Source organism: Carcharhinus amblyrhynchos, chromosome 14, assembly GCF_965287045.1.
Source record: "Carcharhinus amblyrhynchos chromosome 14, sCarAmb.v2.hapA, whole genome shotgun sequence".
NCBI classification, from domain to species: domain Eukaryota; kingdom Metazoa; phylum Chordata; class Chondrichthyes; order Carcharhiniformes; family Carcharhinidae; genus Carcharhinus; species Carcharhinus amblyrhynchos.
Window position 1 is genome coordinate 50,576,529 of NC_137337.1, and position 21,817 is coordinate 50,598,345.

Genomic DNA, 21,817 nt, shown 5'->3' on the forward strand with positions numbered 1-21,817 from the left:
TCAGAGGCTGACTGACAGATTCCAGATCAGAGGCTGACTGACAAGACTCCAGATCAGAGGCTGACTGACAAGACTCCAGATCAGAGGCTGACTGACAAGACTCCAGATCAGAGGCTGACTGACAAGACTCCAGATCAGAGGCTGACTGACAGATTCCAGATCAGAGGCTGACTGACAGATTCCAGATCAGAGGCTGACTGACAGACTCCAGATCAGAGGCTGACTGACAAGACTCCAGATCAGAGGCTGACTGACAGACTCCAGATCAGAGGCTGACTGACAGACTCCAGATCAGAGGCTGACTGACAGATTCCAGATCAGAGGCTGACTGACAGATTCCAGATCAGAGGCTGACTGACAGATTCCAGATCAGAGGCTGACTGACAGATTCCAGATCAGAGGCTGACTGACAAGACTCCAGATCAGAGGCTGACTGACAGATTCCAGATCAGAGGCTGACTGACAAGACTCCAGATCAGAGGCTGACTGACAGATTCCAGATAAGAGGCTGACTGACAGACTCCAGATCAGAGGCTGACTGACAGGTTCCAAATCAGAGGCTGACTGACAGATTCCAGATCAGAGGCTGACTGACAAGACTCCAGATCAGAGGCTGACTGACAGATTCCAGATCAGAGGCTGACTGACAGACTCCAGATCAGAGGCTGACTGACAGATTCCAGATCAGAGGCTGACTGACAAGACTCCAGATCAGAGGCTGACTGACAGATTCCAGATCAGAGGCTGACTGACAAGACTCCAGATCAGAGGCTGACTGACAAGACTCCAGATCAGAGGCTGACTGACAGATTCCAGATCAGAGGCTGACTGACAGATTCCAGATCAGAGGCTGACTGACAGATTCCAGATAAGAGGCTGACTGACAGACTCCAGATCAGAGGCTGACTGACAGACTCCAGATCAGAGGCTGACTGACAGACTCCAGATCAGAGGCTGACTGACAGATTCCAGATCAGAGGCTGACTGACAGATTCCAGATCAGAGGCTGACTGACAGATTCCAGATCAGAGGCTGACTGACAAGACTCCAGATCAGAGGCTGACTGACAGATTCCAGATCAGAGGCTGACTGACAAGACTCCAGATCAGAGGCTGACTGACAGATTCCAGATAAGAGGCTGACTGACAGACTCCAGATCAGAGGCTGACTGACAGGTTCCAGATCAGAGGCTGACTGATAGATTCCAGATCAGAGGCTGACTGACAGATTCCAGATCAGAGGCTGACTGACAGATTCCAGATCAGAGGCTGACTGACAAGACTCCAGATCAGAGGCTGACTGACAGATTCCAGATCAGAGGCTGACAGACTCCGGAACAGAGGCGGCGCTGTGAGCGGGAGTCCGGCTTTTGGGTGGAAGGGCAGAGTCGGCTCTGCTTGTTTGGGGCCCGGAGTCGGAGCGGCGGCGGGAGGCGGTGAGCGGTAGCGGGGATATTTTGCTTTTTGCAGCCGGAATGTGGGCGGCTACAGCGGGAGTGGGATCCGGCGGCTCCGAGCGCGGGTGGGATCCGGGAGAGGCGGCGGCTCCGAGCGCGGGTGGGGACCGTCAGGAAAACCCGGGGCTGAACCTGGAGCTGGAGGCCCCAGAAAGATAAACACTCCCCGCCTCATAGATACCCACCCACCGGTACCTCTACCCTAATCCCGCAACCTCCCTCCAGCACCTACCCCCCGCCCCCCACCCCCCCCCCCGGTCCCCCACTTCCATAGAAACCGCACCCACCGGTACCCCCACCTTCAGCATTCCAACGCCCCCCCCCCCCGCCATTGATACCCCACACCCCAACTTTTCTTCAGCACCAAACCGCCTACCCCACAAACCCCCAGCCCCGTCTCTCGCCCCCCCCCCCCGATCTCCCCCATAGGTACCCCCCACCCACACAATCTCCCATCAGCACCCAATCCCCCGACCCCCGCCCTCTAAACAGCCCACCTCGCCATGGATACTCCCTGACCAGCCCCCATCCTTCATTCAGCACCCAAACTCCTCCCCCCCCCCCGCCTCCCCTCCCTTCCCCTCCCCTCACCCCGACTCCCCTCTCTCCCCTCCCCTCACCCCGACTCCCCTCTCTCCCCTCCCCTCACCCCGACTCCCCTCTCTCCCCTCCCCTCACCCCGACTCCCCTCGCTCCCCCCCACCCCGACTCCCCTCTCTCCCCCCCCACCCCGACTCCCCTCTCTCCCCTCCCCTCACCCCGACTCCCCTCTCTCCCCTCCCCTCACCCCGACTCCCCTCTCTCCCCTCCCCTCACCCCGACTCCCCTCTCTCCCCCCCCCCGCCTCCCCTCTCTTCCCCTCCCCTCACCCCGACTCCCCTCTCTCCCCTCCCCTCACCCCGACTCCCCTCGCTCCCCCCCACCCCGACTCCCCTCTCTCCCCCCCCACCCCGACTCCCCTCTCTCCCCCCCCCACCCCGACTCCCCTCTCTTCCCCCCCCCACCCCGACTCCCCTCTCTCCCCCCCCACCCCGACTCCCCTCTCTCCCCCCCCACCCCGACTCCCCTCTCTCCCCCCCCACCCCGACTCCCCTCTCTCCCCCCCCACCCCGACTCCCCTCTCTCCCCCCCCACCCCGACTCCCCTCTCTCCCCCCCCAACCCCGACTCCCCTCTCTCCCCCCACAACCCCGACTCCCCTCTCTCCCCCCCCACCCCGACTCCCCTCTCTCCCCCCCCCACCCCGACTCCCCTCTCTCCCCCCCCACCCCGACTCCCCTCTCTCCCCCCCCACCCCGACTCCCCTCTCTCCCCCCCCACCCCGACTCCCCTCTCTCCCCCCCCACCCCGACTCCCCTCTCTTCCCCCCCCACCCCGACTCCCCTCTCTTCCCCCCCCCCACCCCGACTCCCCTCTCTCCCCCCGACTCCCCCTCTCCCCCCCCCCACCCCGACTCCCCCCTCTTCCCCCCCCCACCCCGACTCCCCCCTCTCCCCTCCCCACCCCGACTCCCCCCTCTCCCCCCCCCACCCCGACTCCCCCCTCTCCCCCCCCCACCCCGACTCCCCCCTCTCCCCCCCCCACCCCGACTCCCCCCTCTCCCCCCCCCACCCCGACTCCCCCCTCTCCCCCCCCCACCCCGACTCCCCCCTCTCCCCCCCCCACCCCGACTCCCCTCTTCCCCCCCACCCCACCCCGACTCCCCTCTCCCCCCCCACCACACTCGTCCAATAGATACTCCCCCCATACCCTCACCCCGCTGCAATCTCTCTTCAGCACTCAACCACTCTCCCCCCCCCCCCCCCCCCCGGGATCCATTCCAAACTCCGTCCGCTTCACCCCCACAGACACTCTGCCTTCAGTATCCACCACCACCACCCACACACGCCCCCCACCCCACTCATTCCCTCTCCTAAATTTTATGAAGTTTAATTCTTGGGAAGTTGTTGATAACTTTGACAACAGTGTTAGGCGTTCAATTTTTAGTTCATGTGATTGTACAGTAATACATCCTAGCTGACTAAAGCCAGTTATTCCTTGTTGTGGCCTTAACTGTAACATGTTGAGGTTTAGAATAATTTGATATTTTAAGCTCTGTTTCTATTAAGAAAGCCGCAGATTTCCTGTGCTTTTTTAAAACAATCTTTTGAACTTGTCATGCAACCTTCAAAGATTTGTGTACATATAGCTCTGGTTTTTATCTTGGAGATCTTTAAAATTGCAAAAGTTAATTTACAATGCTGTTCATTGATGATCAAAATGTTATTTCATGCTTAAATTTCACCTATCTTGTTTTCACATACTTCAGGCTTAAATTTAAAGTCTCCAGTCTCCTCAAGCTTAATTTTAAAGTTTATTTATTAGTAACAAGTGAGGCATACATTAACACTGCAATGAATTACTGTGTAATTCCCCAAGATGCCAAACTTCAACACCTGTTCGGGTCAATGCACCTAACCAACACAGCTTTTAGACTGTGGGAGGAAAACGGGGCACCTGCAAGAAACCCAAGCCATCATGAGAAGAATGTGCAGACAGAGACCCAAGCCCAGAATCGAACCTGGGTCCCTGGCGCTGTGGGGCAGTAGTGCTAACCACTGTGCTGCCCATATTGATGCTTTCCTCAGTATTTACTACATACCTGAGTTTTGTGCCATTTATGAATTTTGAAATTATTTACTGTCGAGCCACATCCAGGTTGTTAAGGTATATTGAAAGGAACAGAGGTACAGATCCCTGGGGAATACCACCGTACACTTTCCATTTGAAAAACAAAAATTGGTTGTTTACCACTGCTGTCTCATCCTTTGTCCCATAGCCATCTCCTCCTCCAGGTTGGGCACCCGATGCTTTGGGAGTCGGTTCAGCTCAGTTGGCTGGATGGCTGTTAGTGATGCGGAGCAACACCAACAGCTTGGGTTCAATTTCCTTACCGGCTGAGGTTATTATTGAAGGCCTGGCTTCATCTGAAGTGTGATGATTATCAGGTTATATCACAACTAGTCATTACATAACCCCCTCAAAGGAGGGAGCAATCTATGGTCATCTGGAACTATGGTGACTTTACCCATACCCAATAAATAGGGCTGTGAAAATGACTTACAAAAGTGTGGAGGTAACCAGGATTAGGGTTAAAGGAAGCTTTGACCTTTAAAAAAAGCTGAGATAATTAAACAGTGTAGTGGGTGGGACAGTAATGAACAGAAAACTTAAAAATAATGGAGCATCAGCGAATAAGGTCCATGCAGATAATAGTAAAAAAAAGTCTTGCTACCTGTGCTTTTGCATTGTAAATGGAGTATTTACAATAAGACAGAACTAATGGTACAAATAGAAACAATTTAGACCTATTTGCCATTCTAGAAAATAAGCTGCAAGGTGGCCACAGTTGGGAAACATTTTGCCGAGTACATAACATTTCAAAAAGACAGTAAAGAGAAAGGAGTAACTCTGAGAAAGGATGACATCAGGATAGCAGAGAGAAAGCATCTTTGATTAGGTGGCATTAACGAATGACGGGTCTGAAAATGTTGTTGGTAATGGTTTTTAGGTCCATAATAGTTATATCATTGTGTAGAGCTTTGAGTAACAAATTGTTGTCTTTGCTACAAGCTCCAATGTAATAATTGTAGGGGACTTTAATCTTCATATAGACTGGACCTCTTTAATTGGTGGAAATGTTGTGTAACCAAATAGGGTTAAAAGTATTTTACATCTGTGCAATGAATCAGGATTAGTTAGTAATCTTATTGTAAGAGATCGACTAAGAGAAAAATTAGGATACCATTGAAAGATTTGAAAGCAACATATTGCAATCGCAAAAAAGAATCTTAAACTTAAAGCCAATTACGTAGGCATGAGGAGAAAGTTGCCCAAGTTCTGGGTAAGTCGATGAAGAGGCAAGGTGGTAAATGAACAGTTGGAAACATTCAAAGAAGTAATTTAAAACTTTGAACAAAAATATATTGCATTGAAAAACAAAATCTCAAAGATCCATCCATGACCTCATAAAGTTAAGAATAGTATTAGATTAAAGAAGAGGCTCATACTATTGGAAAGAATAGGAGCAAGTCTGAAGATGAGAGATTTGAAACCAGCAAGGGCCACCAAAAAGTTGATTTAAAGGGGAAAAAGAAAGTAGAATATCATAGAAAACTGGCCAAGGGTCTCGAAGCAGATTGTAAGAACTTCTACAAGTTTATTAAAAGAAGGAACAAAGAAAATTACAGCACAGGAACAGGTCCTTTGCCCCTCCAAGCCTGCACCAACCATGCTGCCCGACTGAACTAAAACCCCCTACGCTTTCGGGGACCATATCCCTCTATTCCCATCCTATGCATGTATTTGTCCAGATGCCCCTTAGAACACACTATCATATCGGCTTCCACTACCTGGATTCTGGATAGGTACAGAAAAAATAGGGTTGTTGTAGTGGGGGACTTTAATTTCCCTGGTATAGACTGGAAAGTGCTTAGGGCTGGGGGTCTGGATGCTGAGGAATTTGTAAAATGCGTACAGGAAGGTTCTTTGGAACAATATGTAGATAGCCCAACTAGAGAACGGGCTATACTGGACCTAGTACAGGATAATGAGCCCGGTCAGATTGTCAAAGTTTCAGTAGGAGAACATGTGGCAAATAGTGACCACAGTTCTGCTAACTTTAGGATAGTAATGGAAAAGGATGAGTGTTGCCCTACAATCGGGTGCTGACTTGGGGGGAAGGCTAACTAGCTGGATTAGACAGGAATTGGTGGCCGTTGATTGGGAGAGGCTGTTTAAGGGTAAATCCACGTCTGGCATGTGGGAGTCTTTTAAGGAGCAGTTTATGGGGCTGCAGGACAGGCATGTGCCTGTAAAAAGGAAAGATAAGAAAGGTAGGCTTTGAGAACCGTCGATAACCAGGGAAATTGAGGATCCGATCAAAAAGAAAAGAGAGGTGTACATTAGGTCCAGGCAACTAAAAACAGAGCACCAGAGGAATACAGAGAGAGTAGGAAAGAACTCAAACGGGGAGTTAGAAGGGCAAAAAGGGGTCATGAAATGTTCTTGGCAGACAGGATTAAGGAAAATTCTAAGGCATTTTATTCATATATTAGGAACAAAAGAGTTGTCAGGGAAAAAAATTGGGCCTCTCAGGGACAAAGGAGGGGAATTATGCTTAGAGCCCAAGAAGGTAGGGGAGATCCTAAATGAATACTTTGCATCACTGCTCACAAAGGAGAGGGATGTGTTGACTGGGAGTGTCTCAGAGGGAAGTGTTGAGCCGTTAGAGAAAATCTCCATTACGAGGGAGGAAGTGTTAGGTTTTTTAGGGAACATTAAAACTGACAAATCCCCAGGGCCTGATGGTATCTATTCTAGACTCTCAGGGAGACAAGAGATGAAATTACTGGGCCTCTGACAGAGATCTTTGTCTCTTCATTGGACACAGCTAAGGTCCCTGAGGATTGGAGGATAGTGAATGTGGTACTGTTATTTAAGAAGGGTAGCAAGGATAACCCTGGTAATTATAGGCCGGTGAGCTTGATGTCCGTGGTAGGGAAATTATTGGAGAGGATTCTTAGAGATAGGATATATGTGCATTTAGAATGGAATAATCTCATTAGTGATAGTATGGTTTTACAAGAGGCCTTACAAATTTGGTGGAGGTTTTTGAGGAGGTGACAAAAATGGTTGACGAGGGTAGAGCCGTGGATATCATCTGTATGGATTTTAGTAAAGCATTTGACAAAGTCCCTTATGGCAGGTTGGTGCAAAAGGTTAAATCTCATGGGATAAAAGGAGAGGTGGCTAGATGGGTAGAGAACTGCTTGACCACAGAAGACAAGAGGGTAGTAGTGGAAGGGTCTTTTTCTGGTTGGAGGTCTGTGACCAGTGGTGTTCCGCAGGGCTCTGTACTGGGACCTCTGCTATTTGTGATATACATAAATGATTTGGAAGAAGGTGTAACTGGTGTGATCAGTAAGTTTACAGATGACATGACGATGACTGGACTTGCAGATAGCGATGAACGTTGTCAGAGAATACAGCAGGATAGAGATAGGCTGGAAAATTGGGCGGAGAAATGGCAGATGGAATTTAATGCCGATAAAGGCGAAGTGATGCATTTTGGTAGGACTAATGTTGGGGGGAGCTTTACAGTAAATGGCAGAACCATCAAAAGTATAGACGCACAGAGGGACCTGGGTGTGCAAGTCCACAGATCCTTAAAGGTGGCAGCACAGGTGGAGAAGGTGGTGAAGAAGGCATATGGCATGCTTGCCTTTATAGGATGGGGTATAGAGTATAAAAATTGGCATCTGATATTACAGCTGTATAGAACGTTGGTTAGGCCACATTTGGAGTACTGCGCCCAGTTCTGGTTGCCGCACTACCAGAAGGATGTGGAGGCTTTGTAGAGAGTGCAGAGAAGGTTTACCAGGATGTTGCCTGGTATGGAGGGTCTTAGCTATGAGGAGAGATGGGGTAAACTGGGGTTGTTCTCCTTGGAAAGTCGGAGAATGAGGGGAGACCTAATAGAGGTGTATAAAATTATGAGGGGTATGGATAGGGTGAATAGTGGGGAGCTTTTTCCCAGATCGGAGGTGACAAACACGAGGGGTCACAGGCTCAAGGTGAGGGAGGCGAGGTTTAACTCATATCAGAGGGACGTATTTTACACAGAGCGTGGTGGGGGCCTGGAACGCACTGCCAAGCAGGGTAGTGGAGGCAGACACGCTGGGATCGTTTAAGACTTATCTGGATAGTCACATGAGCAGACTTGGAATGGAGGGATACAGAAGAATGGTCTAGTTGGACCAGTGAGCGGCGCAGGCTTGGAGGCCAAAGGGCCTGTTCCTGTGCTGTATTGTTCTTTGTTCTTACCTCCCCTGGCAGTGAATTCCAGGCACCTATCACCTGTGTAAAGAAAAACTTGCCTCGTACATCTTCTTTAAACCTTGTCCCTCGCAGCTTAAACCTATGCCCCCTAGTAATTGACTCTTCCACCCTGGGAAAAAGCTTCTGACTACCCACTCTGTCCATGTCTCTCATAGTCTTGTAGACTTCTGTCAGGTCATCCCTCAAACTTTGGTCCTGTAAAAGCAGAGATAGACGAAATTATCATGGGAAAGGAAGAGACATTGACGAATGTTGGGGAGATGGTGGTATAATGGTAATTTCACTGAACTAAAAATCCAGAGATCCAGAAAACTTGGGTTCATGGTGGAATTTAAATTTAATAGTTCATTTTAAAAAAGCCTGGCATTGAAAGCCAGTCTCAGCAATGGTAACCATGGAACTATCACAGATTGTTGTAAAACCTCTTTGGTTCACTGATGTCCTTCAGGGAAGTAAATCTATTCATACCTCGGCAGGTCTACATGATCCGCACAGTCCAGACCCACAGAAGCGTGCTTGATTTTTAGCCTCCCTCCAGAATGGTCTAGTAAGCCACTCGTTTCAAGAGCAGTTAGGAATGGGCAACAAATGTTGGCCTTGTCAGCGATACCCGTATCCCACCAAAGAATTGATACAAAATTGTGCCTGTCTCCATAGTGGAGGACCCAACTATATACCAGAAATGGAGGGCAACCAAGGAGCTAAGAGTGAGGAAGTCAAGATAATTAATATCAGCAGAGTTTAAAAAAAGAAATTTGAGGAAGTAAAATCTGACATCCCCGGGCCCTGAAGACATACGTCCTAGAGCTCTAAAAGAGAGAGTTTCAGAAATAGCAGAGGCACAGGCTTTGATTTTCCAGAATTCAATGGATTCTAGAAGGTTCTCAGCAAATTGAATGTTAGCAACTGTAACAGGTAATGTCACCATTGTTCTGTGGACTGCTCTGTGCTTTGAGCTGGAGAGTTGACTGGTGGTGATTTAACCTGAGGACTACTTGAGGGTCAAGGTTGAGAAGGCAGGCCTTCTTGAATAACCTTAGCCAGTATGAGAACTGAACTCTCACTGTTGGGGTTGCTATGCATCACAAACTAACCATCCAGCTAACCGACCCCACCACTATTCAAAAAGGAGGGCGATAAAACAAGGGACTGCAGGAACTCTGAACAATGTACTTTGAAAATCATAATATGATCAAGCAGAGTCAACATGATTTTATGAAAGGGAAATTGTGTTTATCAATTTTCTTAGAGCTTTTAGAGGATTTAACTCATAGGGTAAAAAATGGGGGAATCACTAGATGTGGCATACTTGGATTTCTAAAAGGTTTTCAGTGAGGTGCCACACCAGATTTTAATACATATGACAAGGGATCATGGAGTTGTGGATAACATGGATAGAGGATTGGTTAATGATAAGGAACAGAGAATAAGAGGAAATAGCACATTCTCAGGTTGGCAAACTGCGACGATTGGAACGTTGCAAGAATCTGTGCTGGGGCCTCATCTATTAACTCTCTACAATATACTTGGTGACTTTCTGAAAGTCATTTAGGTGGGAAAGCAAGCTGCGATGAGGAAAGAGGCTGCAAAAAAAAATGGACAATTTGGATGAGATTTTCCCACTTTGCTCTTCCTGAAATGTAAAATCCTATCTGAGGTCAATTGACGTATCCATTGTCCACCCCGCACCCACTTCGTTTCCTATGGTGGGTGGGGCAGTAAAATTCCAGCAGTTAAGTTAGTAGGATAAACAATGGTAAATGGAATATAATGTGGAGAACTGCAAGGTTATTCACTTTGATCGTAAGAATTGAAATTCAGAGTATTCTTTCTTTGCTTTCCTGTTTTCCATTTTTACCTCACCCCTGGAGTTTTTGTACTCCTGTAGGCTTTCTACAGCATTAATTGCACAACATGGCCTGGATACTTTTGGATAATCAGGGGATCTAGATTTGGCAGCAGCACCCATTTCTTTTGTGGAGGGGGCATGTCTACACTGAGCCTATAGGATTTTGCCTTTGAAAACCTTCCACTGCTTTGACACAGTTTATCCTTCTAATACCTGTATCCATTCCAGTCTGGCCAGCTCAGTCTCAGCTTTGCAAAATTGATCTTGCTCTAATTTAGAACTTTTGATCCTGCTCTACCTTTGTCCTATTCCACAATTGTTAAATCTAACTATATCATAGTCACTATTTCCAAAATGGTCCCCTACTGTGACTTCATCTACTTGGTAAGAAGTCTGACAACACCAGGTTTAAGTCCAACCGATTTGTTTGATAGTAAACTCACAAGCTTTCGAGGTTTCCCTCTTCGTCAGGTGAATGGAGAGTACTAGCCTCAGACAGAGCATATAACAGCACAGACTGTTTACAGATTACTGATTAGAATGCGAATCTTTACACCACCAGTCCAACGCCGGCATCTCCACATCATGACGTTCATCTACTTGCCCAGCTCCATTTCCTAATTTTATATCTAGAGTTGCGCCCACCTGTTGGGCTTGTTAGGTGCTGGCTAAAATAGTTCTCTTGAATGCAATTCAAGAATTTTATATCCTCTAACCTCCACACTTTGAATCCTGATTGACATTAGGGTAACTGAAATCCCCAAAGCTTAACTGCCTGATTGTTTTTATATTCAGAATTATGTCCACATATTTGCTTTTCTAACTTCCACTATTTGGCAGCCTATACCAGTGGTTCCCAATCTTTTCAGTAACATGGCACACTTCAATGAGCCAAATAATTCCACAGCACACGCCGTATTGATTGCTCGTAGGCATCACGTTTATATTTACTATGGTTACAGTCTTACTGGAGAGGTTTGCAACATGTAGTTGAAATTCAGTGGATCAGAGCAAAATACGAAGTTGAGTAAATAGCAGCTTACCCGGTTAGTTCACCGTTTAACTTGCCATTTCCTTCTTAAACCTCGATAATTTACTATTAGCTTCCAAATGTAAATCCAAGGGTTGCATTCATTAAATTTGCTCACACGAAATCCTCTCATTTTAGAATGAATATCTGATTATTTGATCATTCTCAGGATGTTAGTATTGGTGGAAATGCTTACGTTTATTGTCCATTCTCAGTTGCCCTCAGGAAGGTGGGAGTGGGCCTTAGTCTTGAGCAGCATGTAGCTGTTATCCATGGTGGCTTCCTGGGCCATTTGAGGACTGCTAGGTAAACACAAAATGAAAGAGTTGCATTTCTATCGTGCCGTTCATGGCCAGCAAAAATTTCAAACCAAATGAACTTTTTTTTGAAAGGTGGTCACTCACTGTGTAATGTTGAGAAAATAACAGCCAATTTCCATGCAATAACACTTGTTTTTGTTAAAGATGTCGCAGTTACGGCACTGAAATAGTATTTGAGTGAACTGATTTCTTTATCATTGCAACTTCAATTTCAAACTCCTGTTAGGGAATCTTCCTGATTCTCTCTCAGTATCCTGTTTTACTGATAAATCCATCTCTATGATAGTTTCCAAACTCCACTACAAATTATGCCTTCAGTTCAGATCAGCTCTTTTAATTCTTTCCAATTCATAAACTCACAAATAGTCCAATTCACAACTGGTGGTTTACACATAAATATTCAGATCTAAATCACAAAACAACTATGACAGAATGTGTCCCATCACTGACTGCACTCAGGAAGGAGAATCGTACACCATGTTAAGAACATAAGAACATAAGAAATAGGAGCAGGAGTAGGCCATCTAGCCCTTCGAGCCTGCCCCGCTGTTCAATAAGATCATGGCTGATCTGTCGTGGCTCAGTTCCACATTCCAGCCCTCTCCCCGTAACCTTTAATCGCCTCTCTTATCAAAAACCCATCAACCCGCGTCTTAAAACTATTTAGCGAGGTAGCCTCCACCACTTCAACGGGCAGAGAATTCCAGAGATTCACCACCCTTTGAGTGAAGAAGTTCTTCCTCAACTCCATTCTAAACTGCCCCCCCCTCTTTATCTTGAGGCTGTGCCCCCTAGTCCTACTGTCCTTTCTGAGCGGGAAGAGTCTCTCCACCTCTATCCTATCCATCCCATTCATCATCTTATACGTCTCAATGAGATCTCCCCTCATTCTTCTAAACTCTAACGAGTACAAGCCTAGTTTATCCAGCCTCTCTTCATAGCTCCACCCCCTCAACTCCGGCATCAGCCTAGTAAACCTCCTCTGCACTCCCTCCAAGGCCAAAATATCCTTGCGTAAGTACAGCGCCCAAAAGTACACACAGTACTCCAGCTGCGGCCTCACCAATGCCCTATACAGCCGCAGCAAGACCTCCCTACTTTTATATTCAATCCCCCTCGCTATGAAGGCCAGCATCCCATTTGCCTTCCTGACCACCTGATGCACCTGCAAGCTGGGTTTTTGCGACTCATGCACAAGGACCCCGAGGTCCCTCTGCACTGTAGCCTGCTGCAGTTTTTCACCACGTAAGTAATAATCCTTCCTACCATTATTCCTACCAAATTATTGTTCAGAATTCATTGCCAGCCGAATACATGGAGTAGACTCAATGAATTTCACTCCAACCTGGGTTATAACATGTTGTCACTTGTTGGGTAAACTCTACTCTGTTAATTTTGCATTCTCTAATGTGGATTAGTTCCACTTTCAGCACGTTAGCTGCAACAAAACTAAAACTGGGCTTTAAAAATAACAGTTTAACAATTGAAATAAACTAATTCTAGTTGTAAAATACAATGTGTCAATCTGTCATCTTCATTTCTATTTCTAGTTTAAATGAGTGACAACATCTTTTTACTTTCAGTTGTCAACAATGCAGAAAATCAGTGACTAACTGTTGCTAGTGTCTTGGAGTATTGCAAAATCGAATAATTAATTACAGAAAATCAATTGCATTGGGTGGTAATCACTCTCTCAAAATCATGATTGGTTTAACCCTTCTCCGATGTATCCACTCTGCAATAAACTAATATCCTTCAAAGGTGTGGGCTTTCAACACACACTAACAAAAATAAAATATCAAAAACATTTGAGATATGGATGACATTTATCTGTATAAATCAGATATATTCATTAATTTATAAGTGGCTCTTTTTCATAGAATCATAGAACCCTACATGGAGAAGGAGGCCATTTGGCCCATTAAGCCTGCACTGATGAAAAATTCCATCAGGCCCTTTCCCCGTAACCCTACCTATTTATCCTGCTAATCCTCCTGACACAAATGGGCAATTTAGCATGGCTAATCAAACTACTCTGCACATCTTTGAAGTGAGGGAGGAAATTGGAACACCTGGAGGAAACCCACACAGACACTGGGAGAGCATGCAAACTCCACACAGACAGTCACTGAGGCCAGAATTGAACCTGGGTCCCTGGCGTTGTGAGGCAGCCATGCTAACTACTGTGCCACCATGCTGCCCATTACACATGATGGGTGAATTCACTATATTTAATAAGGAACAGAGTGCTTTATTACAAAGTGTTCCTGGATGTTAATTTACTCTGTGGTCTCCTCCTGAAGGTTACTTATTGGAGATTTGTTCACAGTAACTGAAGTGTTGAATTAAGCTTTCTGGACAAATAGGTCCCAATAGAACCCAAGCACATGGGACCTGCTCCTGTGAAGGTCCTTAAATTACAAAATCCATCCTGAAAATAAAAAAATCCATTCTCCCCATTTCGTCTTGTCAGGGAAGAAATTAAATTTTGGGGTAAGAAATAGATACCTGGGTCCAATGGGTTTAGCCTTTGATTGAGTCAGTGGGAACACACATATTGGACCCCTCTGGAAGCAGTTTTAGAATTGGGTTCCCAGCCAGCTATGACCTGAATGATCTGTGCGCAAACTCCACGATTCCACCCTGACTCTTTGATACGCTGGGATGTGGATTGTTTAGTTTGTGTGTGTGTCTAAGTGTCACTGGCTCCACAATGTAGCAGAAATTCTCCTTGCAGCCACTCCCCTTCTGTAGTTTCTACAGAGCTGCAGTATCTGCCCCACAGCTGCGATACATTTGCGTGCTTCTCGCAGTGCACCAGTTGAAAACCACTGTATCTAGCTGGCAGTGTGGTTGCCCCTCTTTTATTTCTGAGCTTAATGCTATGGCCTCATATAATCCTTCATTCAGTGTATCATCCCTAACAGCCATAATTGATTCTGTAACCTATAATGCTACATTCCCACCTTTATCCCCTCTTCTCTACCTTCCGCCCCCACCTCCCCTACCTGAAAACTATATCCAGGTTCCTAAACTGAGAGGTTGGGTAAATTCAATCTACCTTCTCTGGAATTTAGAAAAATGAGAAATGATCTAATTGATAGGTACACGATTCTGAAAGGGCTTCACAAGGTAGACAGAGATTGTTAGGATTTTTGCACCAAGGGCACTGTGTTAGGATAAGGATCATTGAGAATAGACGAAATTAGGGCTGTGAATCTTTAGGTTATTAGGGCTGTAGATGCTCCGCCATTGAATATATTTATGCCTAATACAGATTTTTGGTCTCTTGGGATCAGATATGGGGAGTGGACTGAATGTCGAATTAATCTGAATATCAACCATGATAACATGTTCAACGTTATTGTGGTTGACAAGCTGTTTGGTACTGCTGCCCCTATTTCATATATTCTAATTCTGTTTCAAAAGATCTGTAGTGATAATGGCTGCATTGCTTGTAATCTTCCAAAAATTCCTAGATTCTGGGAGGTTACAATGGATTGGAAGACATTTGAGAACAGAGAGAGATGGCGAGCAGTAAACTGTAGGCTATTTGGTCTGGCATTTGTCCTTGGGAAAATGCTGGAACCTATTGTTTAGGAAGTAGCAGCAGGACATTTGGAAAATCTTAATATAATCAGGCAGAGTTGACAGGTTTTATGAAAGGAAAATCATGTTTCACAAATTGAATTCAAAGAATTCATTGAAACTTACCAATTTCATTCAGGTGTGACAGGCTGGATGTAGAAAAGGGGATCGATTTTACCAAAAAATCTTAAGTCCAGGACGGGTGGGGAAATGGGAGAACTTCAGATGCGTTTTTTGGGCAAGTTCAAAGCGAGTTCGCGCATGTGCGGTTCTCTGGCAGCAGAAACGTGTCAGTCAGCCTCTGCTGTTCTCACCTAGCCTCCATGGTTTCCACAAAGCACCCAACCATACAAAGGTAGGCACTCCCTCCCCCAGCTCCCACGAGGGTGCTTATGACCTACCATTTACACCCCCCCCCCTCCCCCCCAGACTGGTCTCTCGGGGGAAGCAGCAATTGCCTAATTTCTTCACGAAGGTTGGCTCTGCTGTACAGGGAAGACTTAAAAGTGTGATAATTCAATTGGAAGAGGAATATGTGGGCGTTTCTGTACCCACAAATGAGACTTCAGAATGATATATTGCTTCCCTGGTGCAAGGGTCAAGAATGTCTCAGGGCTGTTGCAGGACATTCTGGAGGGGGAGGGTGAGGGTGAACAGTCTGGTACAAACGACATAGGTGAAGAAAGGGATGAAGTCCTAAAAGCAGGATATAGGGAGTTAGGAGCAAGTTGAAAAGTAGGACCTCAAAAGTAGTGATTTCAGGATACCAATGCCATGTACTAGTCAGAGTAGAAATAGCAGGATATATCGGATGAATATGTAGCTGAAGAGATGGTGTGAGGGAAGGTTTCAGATTCCTGGGGCATTGGGACAGGTTCTAGGGAAGGTGGGACCAGTGCAAACTATACCTGGGTATAGAACCGGGACTGATATCCTGGCTAGAGTATTTGCTGGAGTGATTGTGGAGAGTTTGAACTAAAATGGCAAGGGTATGGGAACATATGCAAGGACTCAGAGAAAGGGAAGATCAAGGACAAGAATAAAATATAGAAAGGGGAATAAGAAAAGTGATGGACCAGAATCAAAAGGGGCCCCAGTGAAAAATAGTGGCAACAGGACAAGTATTGTTAGAAGATAAGCCTTAAGGAGCATTCACAATAAAGTGGATGAATTAATCAGAGACACAGTTACGAGGATGACCAGGGATGGGAATTGAACTTCCAGGGGTATTCAATATTTAGGAAGGACAGACAAAAAAAAAGTGGTGGAGTTGCCTTGCTGGTTAAAGAGGTAATTAACGTAATAGTTAGGAAAAATATTAGCTTTGACAATATGGAATCTGTATGGGTAGAGCTAAGAACATAGGGCAAAAAAATAGTGAGTGGGTGTTGTATATAGATTCCCAAACTGGAATGTTGATGTTGGGAATGACATTAAACAGGAAATTGGAGATGGGTAACTTTAATCTTCATATAGACTGGCCAGATCAAATTGGCCACAATACTGTAGAGGAAGAATTCCTGGAATGTATACAAAATGGTTTTCTGGACCAATATGTTGAGGAACTAGCGAACAAGAAATTCTAGACTGGGTATTGTCTAGTGGGAAAGGAATAATTGGCAACCTAGTTGTTCAAGACCTCTTAGAAATGAGCGACCATAATATGATAGAATGTCTCATCAAGATGGAGAGTGAATTAGTTGATTCTGAGGGAAGGTTTCAGATTCCTAGAACACTGGGACAGGTTCTGGGGAAGGTGGGACCAGTGCAAACTGGACAGATTATACCTGGGTATAGAACCGGGACTGATGTCCTAGCTGAAGCATTTGCCAGAGTGATTGCGGAGGGTTTGAACTAAAATGGCAAGGGTATGGGAACCTATGCAAGGAGTCTGAGATTAGGGTCCTGAATTTTAATGAAGGAGACTATGATGGTATGAGGCGCGAGTTGGCTCTAATGGAAAAACATCAAACCTGAGGTTTAAGAGCACTTTGGAATTCAGCAAAGGAGGACAAAGGGATTGATTAAGAAGGGGAAAATAGAGTATGAAAGTAAGCTTGTGGGGAACATTAAAACTGACTGTAAAAGTTTTGAGAGATATGTGAACAGAAAAAAGGTTGAAGGCAAATGTAGGTCCCTTACAGTCAAACTGGGGAATTTATAAAGGGGAACAAAGAAATGGCTGACCAAAAAATAAAAACTTTGGTTCTATCTTTACAAAGGAGGACACAAATAACATCCCAGAAACATGGAGGATTTCGAAAGAGGGAAGAACGAAAGGAGACTAGTAGAGAAATGGTGTTGGGGGAATTGATGAGATTGAAAGCCGATAAATCCCTAGGGCCTGATAATTTGCATCCCAGAGCATTTAAGGAAATGGCCCCAGAAATAGTGGATGCATTGGTGGCTATCTTTCAAGATTTTATAAACTCTGGAACAGTTCCCACAGATTGGAGGGTACTTAATATAACCACACAATTTAAAAATGGCATTAGACAGAAAATAGGGAATTAGATAGAGACCAATCAGCCTGACTTTGGATGTGGGGAATATTCTAGAGTATTATCAAAGATATTTTAGCACACTACTTGGTAAACAGTGGCAGGCTTAGACAGAATCAGGGAAAGGAAATCATACTTGACAAATATACTGGAATTCTTTGAGGCTATAACTGGTAGAGTTGACGAGGGGAGCCAAGAGATGTGGTTTATTTGGTCTTTCAGAAGGCTTTTGACAAAGTCCCAGTTAAGAGATTTAATGTGTAAAATTACATAAGAACATAAATAGGAGCAGGAGTAGGCCATCTAGCCCCTCGAGCCTGCCCTGCCATTCAATAAGACCATGATGTGATAGTGGTTCAGTTCCACTTACCTGCTCCCCATTATCCTTAATTCCCTTATTGATCAGAAATCTATCTACCTGTGACTTAAACACATTTAAAGGGCTGCTCCATTTAAGAAATGGCCCCTGAAATAGTGGATACATTGGTGGCCATCTTTCAAGATTTTATAAACTCTGGAACAGTTCCCACAGATTGAAGGGTAGTTAATATAACCACACAATTTAAAAATGGCATTAGACAGAAAATAGGGAATTAGATAGAGACCAGTCAGCCTGACTTTGGTCGTGGGGAAAATTCTAGAGTCTATTATCAAACTGCTTCAGTGGGCAGAGAATTCCAAAGATTCACTACCCTCTGGGAGAAGAAGTTCCTCCTCAACTGTGTTCTAAATTGACTCCCCCTTATTTTGAGGCTGTGCCCCCTAGTTCTTGTTTCCTTTCTAAGTGGAAATAATCTCTCTGCTTCTAGCCCCTTCATTATCTTATATGTCTCTATAAGATCTCCCCTCAGTCTTCTAAACTCCAATGAGTACAGGCCCAATCTACTCAATCTCTCCTCGTAAGCTAACACCCTCATCTCCGGTATCAACCTGGTGAACCTTCTCTGCACTCCGTCCAAAGCCAATATATCCTTTCGCAAATAAGGGGACCAAAATTGCAACAGTACTCTACAGGTGGCCTCAATAGTACCTTGTACAATTGCAGCAAGATCTCCCTGCTTTTATACTCCATCCCTCTCGCGATAAAGGCCAACATCCCATTTGCCTTCTTGATCACCTGCTGTACCTGCAAACTGAGTTTTTGCAATTCATGCACAAGGATTCCAAGGTCCCTCTGCGCAGTAACATGTTGTACTTTTTCACCATTTAATAAAAGTCCATTTTACTATTATTCCTTCCAAAGTGGATAACCTCACACTTGCCAACGTTACACTCCATCTGCCAGATCCTCGCCCACTCACTTAGCCTATCCAAATCTCTCTGCAGACTTCCACGTCCTCCACGCAATTTGCTTTCCCACTCATCTTTGTGGCATCTGCAATCTTTGTTACCCTACACTTGGTCCCCTCCTCCAGATCATCTATACATGGTAAACAGTTGAGGCCCCAGCACTGATCCCTGCGGCACGCCACTAGTCACCAACTGCCAACTGGAAAAGCACCCATTTATTCCAACTCTCTGCTTCCTGTTAGATAACCAATCCTCAATCCATGCTAACACTTTACCCCCAACACTGTGTACCTTAATCTTATGCAGCAACCTTTTGTGAGGCACCTTATCAAACGCCTTCTGGAAATCTAAAAACACCACATCCACCGGTTCCCCTCTGTCAACCGCACTCATTATATGTTCATAAAAATCCAGTAAATTCGTCAAACACGACTTTTCCTTCATGAATCCATGCTGTGTCTGCTTGATTGAACTGTTCTTTTCCAGGTGTCCTGCTATTTCTTCCTTAATGATGGATTCTACCATTTTCCCAACTACCGACGTTAAACTAACTGGCCTGTAGTTACCTGCCTTTTGTCTACCTTTTTTAAACAGTGGTGTTACATTAGCTGTTTTCTAATCAGCTGGCACCTCCCCAGAATCCAGCGAACTTTGATAAGTTACTACTAACACATCTGCTATTACTTGTGCCATTTCTTTTAGTACCCTGGGATGCATTCCATCTGGATCCAGGGACTTGTCTACTTTTAGTCCCATTAGCATACCAAGCACTACCTCTTTAGTAATAGTAATCGTTTTAAGGACCTCACGCCCTACAGTCCCATGACCGTTAATGTTCGGTAAGCTATTTGTGTCCTCTACCGTGAAGACCAACACAAACAAATTGTTTAAGGCCTCGGCCATTTCCTTGTTTCTCATTATTAAATCCCCCTTCTCGTCTTCTAAGGGTCCAACATTTACTTTAGCTGCTCTTTTCCTTTTTATGTATTTGTAAAAACTTTTGCTATCAGTTTTTACATTTTGTGCTAGTTTAGTTTCATAATCTATCTTTCCTTTCTTTATCACTTTCTTAGTTGTTCTTTGTTGTTTTTTAAAGTTTTCCCAATCTTCTAATTCCCTACTAGTTTTGGCCGCTCTGTACGCATTGGTTTTTAATTTGATACTCTCCTTTATTTCCTTAGTTATCCATGGCTGGTTATCCCTTTTCTTACATTCCTTCTTTTTCACTGGAATATATTTTTGCTGCTTACTGAGAAAAATCTCAAAATCTTCCACTGTTCCTCAGCTGTCCTACCAACTAGCCTGTGCTCCCAGTCTACATTAACCAATTCCGCCCTCGTACTCCCCTTTGTTGAAACAGTGGACACTGGTTTGGGACCCTACTTTCTCACCCTTCATCTGTATTAGAAATTCAACCATATTGTGATCACTCATCCCAAGAAGATCCCTCACAAGAAGATCATTAATTTTACCTGTCTCATTACACAAGACCAGATCCAAGCTAGCTCGCTCCCTCATAGGTTCTGTAACATGCTGTTCGAGGAAACTATCCCGACAGCATTCTAAGAACTCTTCCTCAAGTGTCCAACTTGGGTCAACCAAACAGTATGCAGGTTAAAATCCCCCATAATTATTGCTGTTTTGTTTTTACACGCATCTGTTATTTGCTTGTTTATAGCCCACCCCATCTTGAAGTTATTGTTTGGGGGGCCTATAGATACGCCCACCAGTGACTTTCTCCCCTTACTATTCCTTATTTCCACCCACATCGATTCCACATTTTGCTCCTTAGAGCCTATACCGTCTCTCACTACCGCCCTAGTGTTATTCTTAATTAACAGAGCTACTCCTTTTCCTTCCTGTCTATCCTTCCGAAATGTCTAATACCCTTGGATATTTATTCCCGGTCACCCTGCAACCAATTTCTGTAATGGCCACTAGACCATATCCATTTGCACTGATTTGTGCCATCAACTCATTCTCTGTTTCGAATGCTATGTGCATTCTGGTAAAATGTCTTTATGCTTGCCTTTATTTGGACACGATTTGTTAGTGCATTCTTTTGTTTGAACGCTCTGTCTCTTCCTGTTGCAGACTGGTTATCCTTCCCCAGACCATCTCCCTGCACTGTGTTGACTACCTTCCTCCTGGTGCTTGTCACCTTTTTTACTCTGCCTGAGGTTAGATTGCCACCTTCTATACTGTCTGTCCTATTACCTGGTCTGGAAACGTTACTAACCTCTCCTGAGCCCTCGACTCTTTTAACTAATTGAATGTCCTCATCATTAACCTGCACCCGTACCCTCTCTTTTACCTTTGATTTTGTAATTCCCCCACTATTTAGTTTAAAGCACTATCTAGAGCCCTAGTTATACGATTCGCCAGGACTCTTGTCCCAGCACTATTCCATTTGAACAGGTCCCATCTTCCCCAATACTGGTGCCAATATCTCATGAATTCAAACCCATTCCTCCCACACCAACCTTTGAGCCACGCATTTACCTCCTTGTTCTTACTGACTCTGCGCCAATTTGCTCGTGGCTCAGGTAGTAATCCAGAGATTACCACCTTGTTGGTTCTGCTTTTTAACTTAGCTCCTAACTTTTCATATTCCCTTAGCAGAACCTTTGTTCCTGTTCTACCTATGCATTGGCACCTACGTGGACCATGACAACTGGATTCTTACCCTCCCACTCCAAGTTCCTCTGCAGCCCAGATGAGATATCCTGGATCTGAGCACCAGGCAGGCAACACAACCTTTGGGATTCTTGATCCTGGTCACAAAGAACAGTGTCAATGCCCCTAACTACACTATGCCCAATTACTACTACATTTCATTTTTGCTCCCTGTATCACAGTGCTGTGGTCAGTTTGCTGGTCCTCCTTGCAGTCCCCGTTCCTGTCC

The 21,817-nt window shown here is 45.3% G+C and overlaps 1 protein-coding gene across 2 annotated transcripts in view; it reads left to right on the forward strand.

The window, feature by feature from the left end:
* The first annotated feature begins 1,349 nt into the window (after positions 1-1,349).
* Positions 1,350-21,817, forward strand: part of sptssa (serine palmitoyltransferase, small subunit A) — a 33,142-nt gene continuing 12,674 nt past the window's right edge. Inside the window, exon 1 of one of the 2 annotated variants that reach the window (XM_080202853.1) lies at positions 1,350-1,435. The gene's annotated coding sequence lies outside the window, so the exon portion shown is untranslated. Of the gene's footprint in view, positions 1,436-11,427; positions 11,520-21,817 lie in introns of those variants that run through there. The other variant, XM_080202854.1, reaches the window with a different exon arrangement.